The 16,735-nt window shown below is 48.4% G+C and overlaps 1 protein-coding gene across 21 annotated transcripts in view; it reads left to right on the top strand.

Annotated features, from left to right (window-relative positions):
* Positions 1-16,735, top strand: part of LOC134339799 (neurexin-2-like) — a 1,323,723-nt gene that overhangs the window by 629,220 nt on the left and 677,768 nt on the right. The gene's annotated exons all lie outside the window — the stretch shown is intronic.

Here is a 16,735-nt window from a genome sequence, read left to right as displayed (position 1 = left end):
TACCGACAGAACCGGCCCTGATACAGAACATAGGAATCTACAGCACATTACAGGCCCTTCGGCCCACATGTTGTGCTGACCATGTAGTGTACTCTAGAAACTGCCTAGAATTTCCCTAGCGCGCACAGCCCTCTATTACTCTGAGCTCCATGTACCTGTCTAAGAGTCTCTTAAAAGACTCCATTGTATCCGCTTCCACCACGATCACTGGCAGTGCATTCCACACACCCACCACTCTGTGTGAAAAACTTACCCCTGACATCCCCTCGGTACCTATTTCCAAGCACCTTAAAACAATGCGCCCTCGTGTTAGCCATTTCAGCCCCGGGAAAAAGCCTCTGGCTATTCACACGATCAATGCCTCTCATCATCTTATACAACTAACAAGGACACACCTAGGAAACAAGGGTGCTTGTCAAAGTGCTGTTCCTGGATTACAGTTCAGCATTCAGCACCGATATCCCACAGACCGCGGTGAAAAAGCTCCTACTCCGCGGTCCAAATACAACTGCGTGTCGGATTTCCCAATGAACAGACCTCAGACAACCGCACTGCCCCTTACATCAGCGGCACAACAGTGGGACCTGGGCGGTGCGCAGGTCACCGCACCGTGGACGCCAGTAACGCAGCGGCGAACGCGACGCTGTTCCAACTCGGGGCATTCAAGAGTTCGATTCCTGCACTGTTTTATAAAGACCCTGTAATCCCCCCTGCGAAATGCGTGAGTTTTCCTCGGGTGCTGCACTTCCTTCCCACAGTTGTAAGACGCACTGGGCAGGTTGATTGGTCCTTGTAAACGGGATCGTGATTAGGTTCAGGTTAATCAGGGTTTGTGGGGATGCTGGGGAGAGGGGTGGTCTCCACTCCTATCGCTAAATAAAAGATAAAATATAAAGAATGAATCTCCTCGCGCTCCCCGAACACATCCTACACTGTCAAAGAAAGCTCACCAACACCTCTATTTCCTGAGGGGGCTGAAGAGAGCTGGACTGTGAACCCCCATACTCACGTCATTCTACCGAGGTGCAATAGACTACAGAACATCCTGACAAACGGCAGCTCTATAACGGGGAGTCAAAACTGCCCAACCCATCACCGGCACCAGCCTACCCACCATCGAGGACACAGATACAGACAGGTGCCGGAAAAGGACCAGTAACTTCATAAAGGATCCCATCCGCCCTGCTCACGGACTGTGAGTTGTCCCACTCCTACATAGCATCCACGACAGGATCACCAGACTCAAAAACCCACTAACTCCATCACTACTTCATTATTTCCCGTCAGTCACTTTATACACCGCCCAGCATCTCTTTATGGACACACGGCCACGGATGCTGTGTCCGAGCTGTCCCGGTACGCAAGCCCGGGCAGTACGATACGGAGAGCGAGCTGTTGCCCGTGTGACGAGCTCCCTCTCTTCACGCAGCCGATGAACCCAAAGGAACGGCAGAGACCGACGCAGAGACCGGCACCGGTGGCGTCGCAGGAGTTGCCAGGCAGCGTTAAACTCACCTTCGGGCTGCCTCAGGGACTCCAGCACCGGGTTTTTCCTCGGAGTTTACTCCTGAAGCCTGCCCCGTGAGTGGGTCGAGCCGCAAGGCAGCGGAGGTCTGCGATCTCCCAGATGGGCTATCACCCGCGGCTGACCCGAGACCCATCTGCCTGAAATACCATTTATTATGAAGATACAAGCAATCGATATCATATGAACTATCTTATTAATTTGTATTTATTATTGTAGTGTTCTTTATCTTTTATGGGGATTTTTTTTGCGCTGTATCAGATTCGGAGCAACAATTATTTTGTTCTCCTTTACACTCGAGTGAATATTGAAGCTGTGTGCCCGTTCTCTGAGCTGGTTGGGGTGGCACCGTCGATGTGTCCCATGGAGATTTCTTGGTTGGGTCAGTGCAGAGGGAAGAAGGGGACATGTGTACTCACCTCAGTCTCAATCCACGTGGTCATCGGAGTGTTGCTGACGGCTGTTGGTGAAGCACACATCACCAGCGGGACCATTCAACCAGCAGTCCGACACAGCTATTAGACCCTGCCCTGTCGTTCCACCACCCCTCCACGAGCCTCACCCCACGGGGACGTCCTGACATCTCTGTTCCTCCCTTCCACAGAGAATCCCCAAATCCCTCCTGCTCTCCAGGACGGGACCTCCCTCCGTCCCCTGCCGAAACTGACCTCCCCCACCCTTCCTTCAGGGGAAATGGGACCGACCCTTCACAGACTGCACTTGTGGCAGCAGGAAGTCTCCTTCCCCGCTGCAGGGCCATTAAATTCTGTCCATGGCCCACAACCTGGCGGGATTTGCTAGGAACATGGGGAGAATGGAATAAGACCTCAAGATATTACAAGAGCAGAATTAACCCACTTGACCATTCAAGTCTGCTCCACCATTTTATCATGGCTGGTCCAATTTTCCTCTCAGCCCCAAGCTCCTGGCTTCTCCCTGTATCCCTTCATGCCTGGACCAATCAAGATTCTATCAACCTCTGCCTTACTGATAAGATAAGATAAAATAAAACTCTATTTATTCAGAAGGAAGTTATTGTTGCAAGGTTGCTCAATCAGAAATATATACTTTAAAATACAAAATGTAAGATTTGAAAGAGAAAAAATACAAAATTTTCATTAACAAGTAATAGTGCAAAATACAGGCCTGCAATGAAACCAGATACTTATATACTTAAGGAAGAGAGCTGTAGAGTCTTATAGCCGCAGGGAGAAAGGATCTCCCTGGGTGTTCAGCGGTGCACCTTGGTAGAATCAGCCTGTGACTAAAGTGTCTGGATTAGGAATTGCCAAGTGTAGGGATAAGTGTCCAGGTTAGGAATGGACAGGTGTAGGGATAAATTTCTGGACTAGGAATGGACAGGTGTAGGGATAAATTTCTGGATTAGGAATGGACAGGTGTAGGAATAAGTGTCTGGATTAGGAATTGCCATGCGTAGGGATAAATGTCCGGATTAGGAATTGACAGGTGTCAGGATAAGTGTCCGGGTTAGGAATGGACAGGAGTCAGGATAAACATCTGGATTAGGAATTGCCCTGTGTAGGGATAAGTGTCTGGATTAGGAATTGCAAAATGTAGGGATAAATGTCCGGATTAGGAATTGCCATGTGTAGGGATAGGTGTCCGGATTAGGAATTGCCATGTGTAGGGATAAATGTCCAGATTAAGAATTGACAGGTGTCAGGATAAATGTACAGGTTAGGAATGGACAGGAGTCAGGATAAATTTCTGTGTTAGGAATTGACAGGTATAGGGATGAGTGTCCGGATTAGGAATTATCATATTTAGGGATTAGTGTCCAGATTAGGAATTGACAGGTGTAGGGATAAGTTTCTGGGTTAGGTATTGACAGGTATAGGTGTCAGGGTTGCTGGTGAACTAACACCTAGAGTCACACAGCACCAAACAAGCCTTTTGGCCCATCACTGCTGACTATCAGCCACTCTCCAAGCACCAAGGGCGGATGGGATGCAGTGTTTTGAAGTGTGTGGTCGTGCACTTTGTTAGAAGAAAAAGAATGCACAGTCTATTTTCTAAGCAGAGAGAAATCACAAAAATCTGAGGTGCAAAGAGATTTGGGAAAAATCCTCATGCAGGATTCCCTAAAGTTTAAATCACGGGCTCAGGAGGTGGTGAGGAAGCCAAATGCAATGTCAACATTCATTTTGAGAGGACTAGAATATAAAAGCAAGGATGTAATGTTAAAGCTTTGTATGGCTCTGGTGAGACCTCACTGAAAGAATTGTGAGCAGGTTTGGGCTCCTTGTTTAAGAAAGGATATGCTGACATCAGGGAGGGTTCAAAGGAATTTCATGAAAAAGATTCCATGACCAAAACACTTCTCATATGAGTAGCGGTTGATGGCTCTGGACCCATAATTACTGGAATTCAGAAAAATGAGGGGGGGGGGTCTCATTGAAACCTTTGGAAGTTGAAGGGCCTCAGTGGAGTGGAGAGGATGTTTCCTATAGTGGGGGAGTCTAAGACCAGAGGACACAGATAGAGTGGATGTGGAGAGGATGTTTCCTATAGTGGGGGAGTCTAAGACCAGAGGACACAGATAGAGTGGATGCAGAGAGGATGTTTCCTATAGTAGGGGAGTCTAGGACCAGAGGACACAGATAGAGTGGACGTGGAGAGGACGTTTCCTATAATGGGGGAGTCCAGGACCAGAGGACACAGATAGAGTGGATGTGGAGAGGATGTTTCCTATAGTGGGGGAGTCTAGGACCAGAGGGCACAGATAGAGTGGATGCAGAGAGGATGTTTCCTATAGGGGGGGGAGTCTAGGACCAGAGGACACAGATAGAGTGGATGTGGAGAGGATGCTTCCTATGGTGGAGGAATTTTAGGACATAGATGATTGAATGCATACTGGAACTTGAGAGGGAGAAGCATAACTCACACGTATCTTTATCACAATGGAATAAAGGGAATTACAGAGGCATGAGAGAGGAGCTTGCCCAGGTGGGTTGGACACTGGCAATTCCTAATCCAGACTCTGTTGGACCACAGCAGCCTGCCTTGCTATAGCAACAAGCTGCATTGCAATGGTTAATGCATCCTGGCTGCCTAGAGGCTCTGGGCCTGTGCAGGCAGAAATTCAGGTCGCTCCTTTCTTCTGCCATGTGTTTATAGATCAACAGAAAAGATTTGCTGAACCGTTTCTCAGGGAGACCTCTCCCATTTAATGACTCCACTGGCTTACATCCAAGGCTCTTTTGTTGTAATGTATTTCTTGGAGTTCTCTCCAAGAACAGGCAATTGTCAGCTAATGTTATTCTTGCATTATTCATTTTTTTTTTTGTTTTTCAATTTCATTTTTTTGTGGCTTCCTTAATGAAATGGACCGCTACTGAGAGTGAAACTCTGGGGATTTTGCTCCTCAGTATTTCTGTACAGACTGAGAATGTCAGCAATGAGCAGACAGTGTCACAGAAGGAAGCCACTGGAGTCATCACAGAAACCGAGGCCTCTGCGCTGGGGTCACTGACACCTCCAGCGATGCCTGGACATTCCAGTGACCGAGGGGCATGACTGGGACCTGACAGGGTAGACAGTCATGGGGTATCACAGAGATCGGGTTTCAATTTACACCGCTGTCTGTAAAGAGTTTGCACATTCTACCCGTGACCACATGGGTTTCCTCCCACAGTCCAAAAGACGTATGGTTAGGGTTAGTGAGTTGTGGGCATGCTCTGTTGGCCTCAGAAGTGTGGAGACAATTTGGATCAGCAAATGGATGGAAGGGTGTGGAGGGCAATGGTACGGGTGTGTGTTACTGGGACTAGGCAGACTGATAGCTCAGCACAGACGAGATGGTTTGTCTTTGTGTCGTAGTGCTCTGTGGCTCTACTCTGAAGCTCAGCCCTCTAATTCTAGACACCTCCAGCAGTATTAGGCTGCTCAGAATCCCATCAGTCAATGAGACGACCTCTCGTCCCCCTGGTTATTCGAGTGTGCTTGGAGCCGGTTAGAGTTATCCATTATAGAAAGGACGTGGGCTTTGGAGAGCGTGCAGAAGAGGTTCACCCGACGCCGACTGGATTAGAGGGCATGAGCTGTAAGGAGAGGTTGGACAAACTTGAGTTGTTTTCTCTGGAACAGAGGGGACTGAGGGGAGACCTGAAAGAGGTTTACAAAATTGTGAGAGGCACAGATAGAGTAAACAGTCAGAGTCTTTTTCTCAGGATCGAAATGTCTAATACTGGCCGGCATACATTGGACAAGAAAAAGGTTAAGTTCATATGCAGGGCAAATTTTTTACATGGTGGTGGGTGTGTGGAATGTTCTGCCAGGGGTGGTGGTGGAGGCAGAGACGACAGAGGCGTTTTAGAGGCTGTTGGACACTTGAATGTACAGGGAATGGAGGGAGATGGACCATGTGCAGGGAATGGAGGGAGATGGACCATGTACAGGGAATGGAGGGAGATGGACCATGTACAGGGAATGGAGGGAGATGGACCATGTACAGGGAAAGGAGGGGGATGGACCATGTACAGGGAGTGGAGGGAGATGGACCATGTGCAGGGAATGGAGGGAGATGGACCATGTACAGGGAATGGAGGGAGATGGACCATGTGCAGGGAAAGGAGGGGGATGGACCATGTACAGGGAATGGAGGGAGATGGACCATGTACAGGGAAAGGAGGGGGATGGACCATGTACAGGGAGTGGAGGGAGATGGACCATGTGCAGGGAATGGAGGGAGATGGACCATGTACAGGGAATGGAGGGAGATGGACCATGTGCAGGGAAAGGAGGGGGATGGACCATGTACAGGGAATGGAGGGAGATGGACCATGTACAGGGAATGGAGGGAGATGGACCATGTGCAGGGAAAGGAGGGGGATGGACATTGTTCAGGGAATGGAGGGAGAGGGATTTTTTCAGGGAATGGAGGGAGATGGACATTGTTCAGGGAATGGAGGGAGATGGACATTGTTCAGGGAATGAAGAGAGATGGACATTGTTCAGGACGTGGAGAGAGATCGAGGCATTGTGTTAGCCCAGTACAGCAGGGTACAGGCCTTTCAGTCCATTAAGTTTGTACTGACCTTTTAAGATCAGTCTCACCCTTCCATCCTCCACAACCCTCTATTCTTATGTCATCCATGAGCCAATCTATGATCCCCATAAATGCCTCTGATACCCTAACCTCTACTACCGCCCCTGCAAGGCGTTGCACACACCCACCACTCTCTGTGTTTAAAAAAATTGCCTCTGACATTCCCCCCTATACTTTCCCTCAATCACATCAAATTAATCCCCCCTCATATTCGCCTTTTGCCTTCTGTGCTGTAAGGTCAAGGTGTGTGTGAGGCAGTGGAACGATGGAACGAGAAAGATTTCTTGCTAGCTCATGAAGACTACACTAAGGAGTGGGGTCAGGAAGTGCTGGACCTCAGGGAGGGAGGGACAAGCTGCTGGACACTCGTGGAGCTGATACCCACCACCACCACACCAAGATGAAGTTCGGTGTAGCAACATCTTGGAAGCTGCAAAGAGCAGGGAGACGCAAGCTGACTCGTGCAGTGTTAAATTAGGGTTCTGTCAGAGACACAGAGAGAGAGGGGGTGTGAGGTAGAAAGGGGGAGAGAGAAAGGGAGAGAAGGTGGGAGGAGATAGAGAGAGTAAGAGAGAGAGAGGAAGGCAGAGAAAGACAGAGAACTGAGAGAAAGGATCAGAGACAGGGAGAGAGATAATGAGAGAGAAGAGAGAGATAGAGAGAGGAGGTAGAGAGAGAGAGAGGGAAGTGAGAGAGAATGTAGAGAGAATAAGAGAAAGAGTGAGGAAGGAAGTGAAAGACAAAGAGAGAGAAAAAGAATCACAGAGAGAGACAGAAAGAGACAGAGAGAGAAAGAAGAGAGACAGATAGGCAGACCGAGATAGGTAGAGAGAGAAAGACAGATAGAGGGAGAGAGAGGGGAAGAATATACCTTCGTTGGTATTTGTAGGCCACCACACAAACCTAAAGTAGAGGAGGCTCCAGGATTGGTCAGTAAAAACTGAAAAATGGTGTGATTGTTAAGATTATGATTGAAGATTAAAGATCAGCTTTATTTGCCACATGTATGTGGAAACATACAATGAAATGCTCATTTGTGTCAAATCAACGAGGATGTATTGGGGCTGGCCCACAAGTGTCACCATGTTTTCGGCGCCAAGATGGCACGCCCACAACTCACTAACCCTAAACCGGTACGTCTTCCGATTGTTGGAGGAAACCCGAGCACCCGGAGGAAACTCACGCGGGCACAGGAAGAAATTACAAACTCCGAACGGACAGTGGCGGGAATGGAACCTGAGTCGTTGGCGCTGTAAAAGCGTTGCGCCAACTGTGACACTACCGAGCTGCCCTGGATAATCTGACATTTCCTGCTCTCTGCCTCTCCAGGGGTTACTGGGGAGGGATGGAGAAGTGGCTCGCATTTCAACAGCACGGCCCCTCTCACCTCAGGCACGTGCGTCTGAAAGCAACTTGCTGAAGATTTGCAGAGTTGTATTCTTTTATCTGCTTGAGGAGTTAAAACATTAGTCATCCTCTCTGAAAAATGTAATGATTTAAAAGTGACTTATTGGGTCGGTTTGCTTGGTTGGAGAAGTCTGCTTAATGTCAACTGCAGAAGAGTACTCAGCAATCGTTTATCCCTGTCTCGGGGACGGCCTGAGGTCTGGAGGATGGTGCTGTACTAACAGTTGTCAGCTTTGCCTGTAATTTTCAGTAAGAGATAGAGCATTGACCAGCCCTTCAGCCCGTCTCGCCCAGTACAACCAGGATGTCTATGTAAGCCATTCCCATTTGCCTCTGTTTGCATCAGCCTCCTCCAAACCAGGGGCCCTTGACCTTCTCTGTGCCATGGACCCCTACTATTAACAGGTTGGGAACCCCTGCGCTAAACCTTTCCTATCCATGTACCTGTCCACGTGCCTCTTAAATGCTGTTAATGCACCTGCCTCAGCCACTTCCTCTGGCAGCTCGTTCCATATACGGACGAACCTCTGGGTGAAGAAGTTCCCTATTAAACCTCACCTTCAATCTGTGACCTCTGGTTTTATTTCATTTATAGGTATGGTGCGGAATAGACTCCCCTACCCTGGGGAAAAGATGGTGACCATTCACCTTATCTATGTCTCCTGTGATCTTATAAACCTCGGTCAGGTCACTCTCAGCTTCCCTCGCTCTGTAACGTTGGAGCTCTTTCCGTGGGGAGTTTGTGCATTCTCCCTGTGGTGAGTGAGTTTCCACTACATACAGGTTAGGCTTAGTGAGTTGTGATTCTCCCTGTGACTGAGTGAGTTTCCACTACATACAGGTTAGGCTTAGTGAGTTGTGATTCTCCCTGTGACTGAGTGAGTTTCCACTACGTACAGGTTAGGGTTAGTGAGTTGTGATTCTCCGCGTGGTGAGTGAGTTCCCACTACATACAGGTTAGGCTTAGTGAGTTGTGATTCTCCCTGTGACTGAGTGAGTTTCCACTACATACAGGTTAGGCTTAGTGAGTTGTGATTCTCCCTGTGACTGAGTGAGTTTCCACTACGTACAGGTTAGGGTTAGTGAGTTGTGATTCTCCGCGTGGTGAGTGAGTTCCCACTACATACAGGTTAGGCTTAGTGAGTTGTGATTCTCCCTGTGACTGAGTGAGTTTCCACTACGTACAGGTTAGGGTTAGTGAGTTGTGATTCTCCCTGTGGTGAGTGAGTTTCCACTACATACAGGTTAGGCTTAGTGAGTTGTGATTCTCCCTGTGACTGAGTGAGTTTCCACTACATACAGGTTAGGCTTAGTGAGTTGTGATTCTCCCTGTGACTGAGTGAGTTTCCACTACGTACAGGTTAGGGTTAGTGAGTTGTGATTCTCCGCGTGGTGAGTGAGTTCCCACTACATACAGGTTAGGCTTAGTGAGTTGTGATTCTCCCTGTGACTGAGTGAGTTTCCACTACATACAGGTTAGGCTTAGTGAGTTGTGATTCTCCCTGTGACTGAGTGAGTTTCCACTACGTACAGGTTAGGGTTAGTGAGTTGTGATTCTCCGCGTGGTGAGTGAGTTCCCACTACATACAGGTTAGGCTTAGTGAGTTGTGATTCTCCCTGTGACTGAGTGAGTTTCCACTACGTACAGGTTAGGGTTAGTGAGTTGTGATTCTCCCTGTGGTGAGTGAGTTCCCACTACATACAGGTTAGGCTTAGTGAGTTGTGATTCTCCCTGTGACTGAGTGAGTTCCCACTACATACAGGTTAGGCTTAGTGAGTTGTGATTCTCCCTATGACTGAGTGAGTTTCCACTACATACAGGTTAGGCTTAGTGAGTTATGATTCTCCCTGTGACTGAGTGAGTTTCCACTACGTACAGGTTAGGCTTAGTGAGTTGTGATTCTCCCTGTGACTGAGTGAGTTTCCACTACGTACAGGTTAGGCTTAGTGAGTTGTGATTCTCCCTGTGACTGAGTGAGTTTCCACTACGTACAGGTTAGGCTTAGTGAGTTGTGATTCTCCCTGTGACTGAGTGAGTTTCCACTACGTACAGGTTAAGCTTAGTGAGTTGTGATTCTCCCTGTGACGGAGTGAGTTTCCACTACGTACAGGTTAGGCTTAGTGAGTTGTGATTCTCCCTGTGACTGAGTGAGTTTCCACTACGTACAGGTTAGGCTTAGTGAGTTGTGATTCTCCCTGTGACTGAGTGAGTTTCCACTACGTACAGGTTAGGCTTAGTGAGTTGTGACTCTCCCTGTGACTGAGTGAGTTTCCACTACGTACAGGTTAGGCTTAGTGAGTTGTGATTCTCCCTGTGACTGAGTGAGTTTCCACTACGTACAGGTTAGGGTTAGTGAGTTGTGATTCTCCGCGTGGTGAGTGAGTTCCCACTACATACAGGTTAGGCTTAGTGAGTTGTGATTCTCCCTGTGACTGAGTGAGTTTCCACTACGTACAGGTTAGGGTTAGTGAGTTGTGATTCTCCCTGTGGTGAGTGAGTTCCCACTACATACAGGTTAGGCTTAGTGAGTTGTGATTCTCCCTGTGGTGAGTGAGTTCCCACTACATACAGGTTAGGCTTAGTGAGTTGTGATTCTCCCTATGACTGAGTGAGTTTCCACTACATACAGGTTAGGCTTAGTGAGTTATGATTCTCCCTGTGACTGAGTGAGTTTCCACTATGTACAGGTTAGGCTTAGTGAGTTGTGATTCTCCCTGTGACTGAGTGAGTTTCCACTACGTACAGGTTAGGCTTAGTGAGTTGTGATTCTCCCTGTGACTGAGTGAGTTTCCACTACGTACAGGTTAGGCTTAGTGAGTTGTGATTCTCCCTGTGACTGAGTGAGTTTCCACTACGTACAGGTTAGGCTTAGTGAGTTGTGATTCTCCCTGTGACTGAGTGAGTTTCCACTACGTACAGGTTAGGCTTAGTGAGTTGTGATTCTCCCTGTGACTGAGTGAGTTTCCACTACGTACAGGTTAGGCTTAGTGAGTTGTGATTCTCCCTGTGACTGAGTGAGTTTCCACTACGTACAGGTTAGGCTTAGTGAGTTGTGATTCTCCCTGTGACTGAGTGAGTTTCCACTACGTACAGGTTAGGCTTAGTGAGTTGTGACTCTCCCTGTGACTGAGTGAGTTTCCACTACGTACAGGTTAGGCTTAGTGAGTTGTGACTCTCCCTGTGACTGAGTGAGTTTCCACTACGTACAGGTTAGGCTTAGTGAGTTGTGACTCTCCCTGTGACTGAGTGAGTTTCCACTACGTACAGGTTAGGCTTAGTGAGTTGTGACTCTCCCTGTGACTGAGTGAGTTTCCACTACGTACAGGTTAGGCTTAGTGAGTTGTGATTCTCCCTGTGACAGAGTGAGTTTCCACTACGTACAGGTTAGGCTTAGTGAGTTGTGGGCCTGCAGTGCTGGCATCAGAAGTGTGGTGACACTTGCGGGCAGCCCCAGCACAGTCCTCACTGATTTGACTTGACGCAAACAACGCGTAACATTTCAATGTCGCCCGTTCGTTATGTGCAGTGTGTTGTATGATGTCATCATTGTGCGCCGTGCCATATGACGTGGGTGGTCGTGGTCTTTTCAGAACCATGACTGTTCATAAATTTTTCTACAGAAGTGGTTTGCCATTGCCTTCTTCTGAGCAGTGTCTGTACTCTTCAGAGACTGTCTGCCTGGCGTGAGTCGTCACATAACCAGGACTGGTGATGTGCACTGGCTCCTCATGCGACCATCCACCGCCTGCTCCCATGGCTTCACATGGCCCTGATTTGGGAGGGGAGCAGTTAAGCAGGTGCTACACCTCACCCAAGGGTGACTTAATGTCTATCAGAGGGAGGGAGCGCCTTATATCTCCTCTAGTAGAGACGTATCTCCGCCTGGCAACCCAAATGTTTGAATGAACATGTGATAAATAAAGCTAATCTTCACCTGCAGAACAGTCCCAGTGAGCAGTTAAAGGTGCCCAACACATCTCTGGCACCAGCCTTGGTATGTCAAGGACATACATGCGGAAAGGTGCCAAAAAAAGGCAAGCAATATCATGAAGGATTTCACCCACCCTAATCATGGACTGTTTGTCCCACTCCCACCAGGAAAGAGGCTACGTCGCATCCACGCCAGGACCACCAGACTCAAAACCAGTTACTTTCCCCAAATAGTAAGGCTGATCAACACCTTCACCCACTAACCCACCCTTCCACACCCCCAACCACCATTACATATAAATACACCTTATGTACTCATTCGTAAGGCCAGTGATGTTGTGGGGATGGAACTGGACTCTCTCACGGTGGTGTCTGAAAAGAGGATGCTGTCTAAGTTGCATGCCATCTTCGACAATGTCTCCCATCCACTACATAATGTACTGGGTGGGCACAGGAGTACATTCAGCCAGAGACTCATTCCACCGAGATGCAGCACAGAGCGTCATAGGAAGTCATTCCTGCCTGTGGCCATCAAACTTTACAGCTCCTCCCTTGGAGGGTCAGACACCCTGAGCCAATAGTCTGGTCCTGGACTTATTTCCTGGCATAATTTACATATTACTATTTAACTATTTATAGTTTTATTACTATTTAATTATTTATGGTGCAACTGTAACGAAAACCAATTTCCCCCGGGATCAATAAAGTATGACTATGACTACAGACACTCCTGTACCCCATGTCACTTTATGGACATGGAATCATGTTCTGTTTGTAAATTAATCTTAATTATTTATGTTTATTGTGACAGTATTGGTTGGAATGTTTGCAAAGCCTTAAACTCATAACAAGATTTTAAGCTCTATCTGATATGGGTATCTATGGGCACCCTCCTATCGAGAGGCTGGACTGTTTCCACCTACACCGGTGACGGGTTCTTGTCTCTGCAAGGAGGTCTAGCCTCCAATACCCACTGCTTGAGTAGTGTTCTTTCCCACCGCCCCCCCGCCCCAAGGTGGAGATATTTCCAGCTACCAACATAGTTTAAACATAGTTTATTTTATTTTAATGACAATGTTTAAATTTAGACAAACGGTTCTTGAGACACATTTAACACTCGCAGAGGATTTCTGATTGATAAAAGTTTTCTGAATTATAAAAGATTTACACACTATAAATCATTGCAAACACAAGCACAATTCTTATAACTAGGAGACCATACCAATGAGTTAGAGATGAACGAATCATCCATTGCAGAAACTGAAGGCTGAGGAATAAATTCCAGTTCTTCTTACTGTCACATCGTCAGTCTGTCATTTGCCTTGTCATTCCTAACAATCCTTGATGCTTTCCAATACTTATTCTGTTTTTTACTGGATGACATCTTTGCATGTTATGTTTTCCAGATATCTTTGTTGCTCTGAGGACAATGGTACAAATAACTTAGCTGTAGTTGTCTGGTTTAATGTAGGCCAATTAACATTGCCCCATTATCTTTGCATTTGGGTAATATAGACAAGAAGTTTCATGATTATTTCACTTGGTAAACCACATCTCTTAGCAGCCAGCCAGGTGTACTTTTAACTTCAAACTGATTATAATTTGCACTAAGAACTGAAGACTGGTTCTCGTTTACAACAAGAAGCTGAACAAGGAATATTTGTCGCAGTACACACCTGACCGCACCAGCCTCCGGGGTTTAGGTGCTTCGGTTCTCCAGGGTATGGCTAGCTGGCACTGTCCCTTTAAGGAGCCTGGCCCACTCTGCTAATTGGTGGCTATGTTTTTGCACCAAGATTTGGATATTTAAAGAGCACCTGAACTCAGATTTGGTGCTGAATCATCAGCTCAGCCGTGGTTCAGTCTGTGACTGTGTTTCGGATTTCTGTCTTGTCTGGGGTCTGTATCTAGTCAAGAAACCTGTCTCAACTCCATCTTAAAATCGTGTCTCGATTCCAGTCTCGGATACTCCAGCTCATGGCCTTGCCAGCCTTGCCTCGCCCTCTCAGCACTATATTGGGTAGAAGTTTAACTTTGTCACAAACAACTCTGACCCTTTGGAGCTGTGCTGGAAAGCAATGAGCCGTGCAGGCTGTGGAAAATGAAGAGGAATAACCACCACATTATTGTGTTCCTTACGCTTATTTTGGTTTTTATTCTGCATCGGATCCAGCGTAACTATTGTTTAGTTCTGCTTTACGCTTGCGTACTGGTGAATGATACTAAACAATCCTGAATCTTGAGAAGGGCAGCGCTTAATCGCGAACCAACACCATCAGCCACACATCACGGCTGCCCTTCCTCCGTGACCCTGTGAAAATGGGGGCTTTCAGGACATATCCTCCCACTCAAACCCTATTCCACCACTGTCCAGCTCCAGCGTTTACCACCCACCCCCTACCTGCCCCTTGAGAACCCGGGGTGGGCTGCCCCAGTCTGTGTGGGAAAGGTGCTGTTAGGGAGGAAGTTCCAAGGGTTTAGACCCAGTGATAGTGAAGGAATCGTGATAGATTTCCAATTTCCAAGGATTTGGGAGGGGCATTCGGAGTGGTCTGGGTGAGTAACCCCAGTGTGTATTGTAGACGGTGCAGACTGCAGACACTGTGAGCCGGTGGAGGGAGAGGTGGGGAGGGAGGGGCTGAGTGGTCTGGGTGAGTAACCCCAGTGTGTATTGTAGACGGTGCAGACTGCAGACACTGTGAGCCGGTGGTGGGAGAGGTGGGGAAGGGAGGGGCTGAGTGGTCTGGGTGAGTAACCCCAGTGTGTATTGTAGACGGTGCAGACTGCAGACACTGTGAGCCGGTGGAGGGAGAGCTGGGGTTTGGGAGGGGCTGAGTGGTCTGGGTGAGTAACCCCAGTGTGTATTATAGACGGTGCAGACTGCAGACACTGTGAGCCGGTGGTGGGAGAGGTAGGGAGGGAGGGGCTGAGTGGTCTGGGTGAGTAACCCCAGTGTGTATTGTAGATGGTGCAGACTGCAGACACTGTGAGCCGGTGGTGGGAGAGGTGGGGAGGGAGGGGCTGAGTGGTCTGGGTGAGTAACCCCAGTGTGTATTGTAGACGGTGCAGACTAGAGCCACTCCTATGAGGTGGTGGGATCCAGCCTCAGGCAGCAGAATTGTTTTCACGTTCTGGCTGGCGCTTTGCGAAGAGTGTGAAATGTGCGTTGACTACACTTCCGTTGTGCTTCAGGGCTGGGAGGTCATTCAGAGAGCAGCTCAATGAACGAGGGGGGAGCTGAAAGGAAGGATCTAATGTTTTTTGGTTACAACAATCTATTAACTTTTCAGCACATACACAAGCGCTGGAGGAACTTGGCAGGTCAGGCAGCATCTATGGCAAAAAAACGAGTCGGCCGTATTTTGGGCTGAGACCCTTCATCAAGACATTTTCATCATAATTCCTGATGAAGGTTCCTGCCTGAAACATCGACTGTTTATCCGCCTCCATAGATGCTGCCTGACCTGCCGGGTTCCTCCAGCGTTGTTCTGGGTTTCTAGCATCTGCAGAAAATCTTGTGTGTTCACGATTTCCTCCTTCCTTGTCTGCCTTCACCTACCTTTGTCTCTCAAATCCACCATTTTGTTCCACAGACAAAAAGTGTTGAGGGTTTCACGCACAAGACAGAGGAGGAGCTTCATAGGCAGCTTCTTTGGAGGGGAATTAACAGTCGACATTTCAGGCCAAGGCTGGAAAGGGAGGAGGGAGTCACCACAATAAGAAGGTGGCGGGAGGGGGAGGAGGACAAGCTAGGAGGTGATAGGTGAAGCCAGGGCGGTGGGTGAAGTAAGAAGCTGGAAGGTGATAGGTGAAGGCAGGGCGGTGGGTGAAGTAAGAAGCTGGAAGGTGATAGGTGAAGGCAGGGCGGTGGGTGAAGTAAGTATCTCGGAGATGATAGGTGGAAAATGGAAAGGGCTGGAGAAGAAGGATTCTGATAAGAGAAGAAAGTAGACCGGGGGCAAGAGGGACGATGAGGGGCACCAGAGAGAGGTTGATAGGCAGGTGAGGAGAAGGGAAGAAGTAAGAGGGGAAACAGAGTGGACAATAGAGGAAGAGGGATGGGAAAAGGAGAAAAATGATAAGAAGTTAGAGAAGTTGATGTTGATGCCATCAGGCTGGAGGCTACCCAGGCGGAATAAGAGATACTGCCCCATCACGACAGTAGAGGAGGCAGTGGACCGACATATCGGACCGGGAATGAGGACTGGAGTTAAAATGGTTAGAACATAGGACATAGAAACCTACAGCACGCTGGAGGAACTCAGCGGGTCAGGCAGCATCCGTGGAAAACATCAGTCAACGTTTCGGGCCGGAACCCTTCGTCAGGACTGAAGAGGGAAGGGGCAGAGGCCTTATAAAGAAGGTGGGGGGAGGCTGGGAAGGAGAAGGCTGGTAGGTTCCAGGTGAAAAACCAGTAAGGGGAAAGATAAAGGGGTGGGGGAGGGGAAGCAGGGAGGTGATAGGCAGGAAAGGTGAAGAAGGAATAGGGGAAAACACAATGGGTAGTAGAAGGAGGCGGAACCATGACCCTGCCCCCTCCCCCAGCTGCCTATCACCTCCCTCATGGTTCCGCCTCCTTCTACTACCCATTGTGTTTTCCCCTATTCCCTCTTCACCTTTCCTGCCTATCACCTCCCTGTTCCCCTTCCCCACCCCTTTATCTTTCCCCTTACTGGTTTTTCACCTGGCACCTACCAGCCTTCTCCTTCCCAGCCTCCCCCCACCTTCTTTATAGGGCCTCTGCCCCTTCCCCCTACAGTCCTGACGAAGGGTTCCGGCCCGAAACGTCGACCGATCTTTTTCC

This window comes from Mobula hypostoma, chromosome 30 (genome assembly GCF_963921235.1).
Source record: "Mobula hypostoma chromosome 30, sMobHyp1.1, whole genome shotgun sequence".
Classification (NCBI taxonomy): Eukaryota; Metazoa; Chordata; class Chondrichthyes; order Myliobatiformes; family Myliobatidae; genus Mobula; species Mobula hypostoma.
Note: the sequence above shows the minus strand (reverse complement) of the source record. Positions and strands in the feature narration are given on the sequence as shown.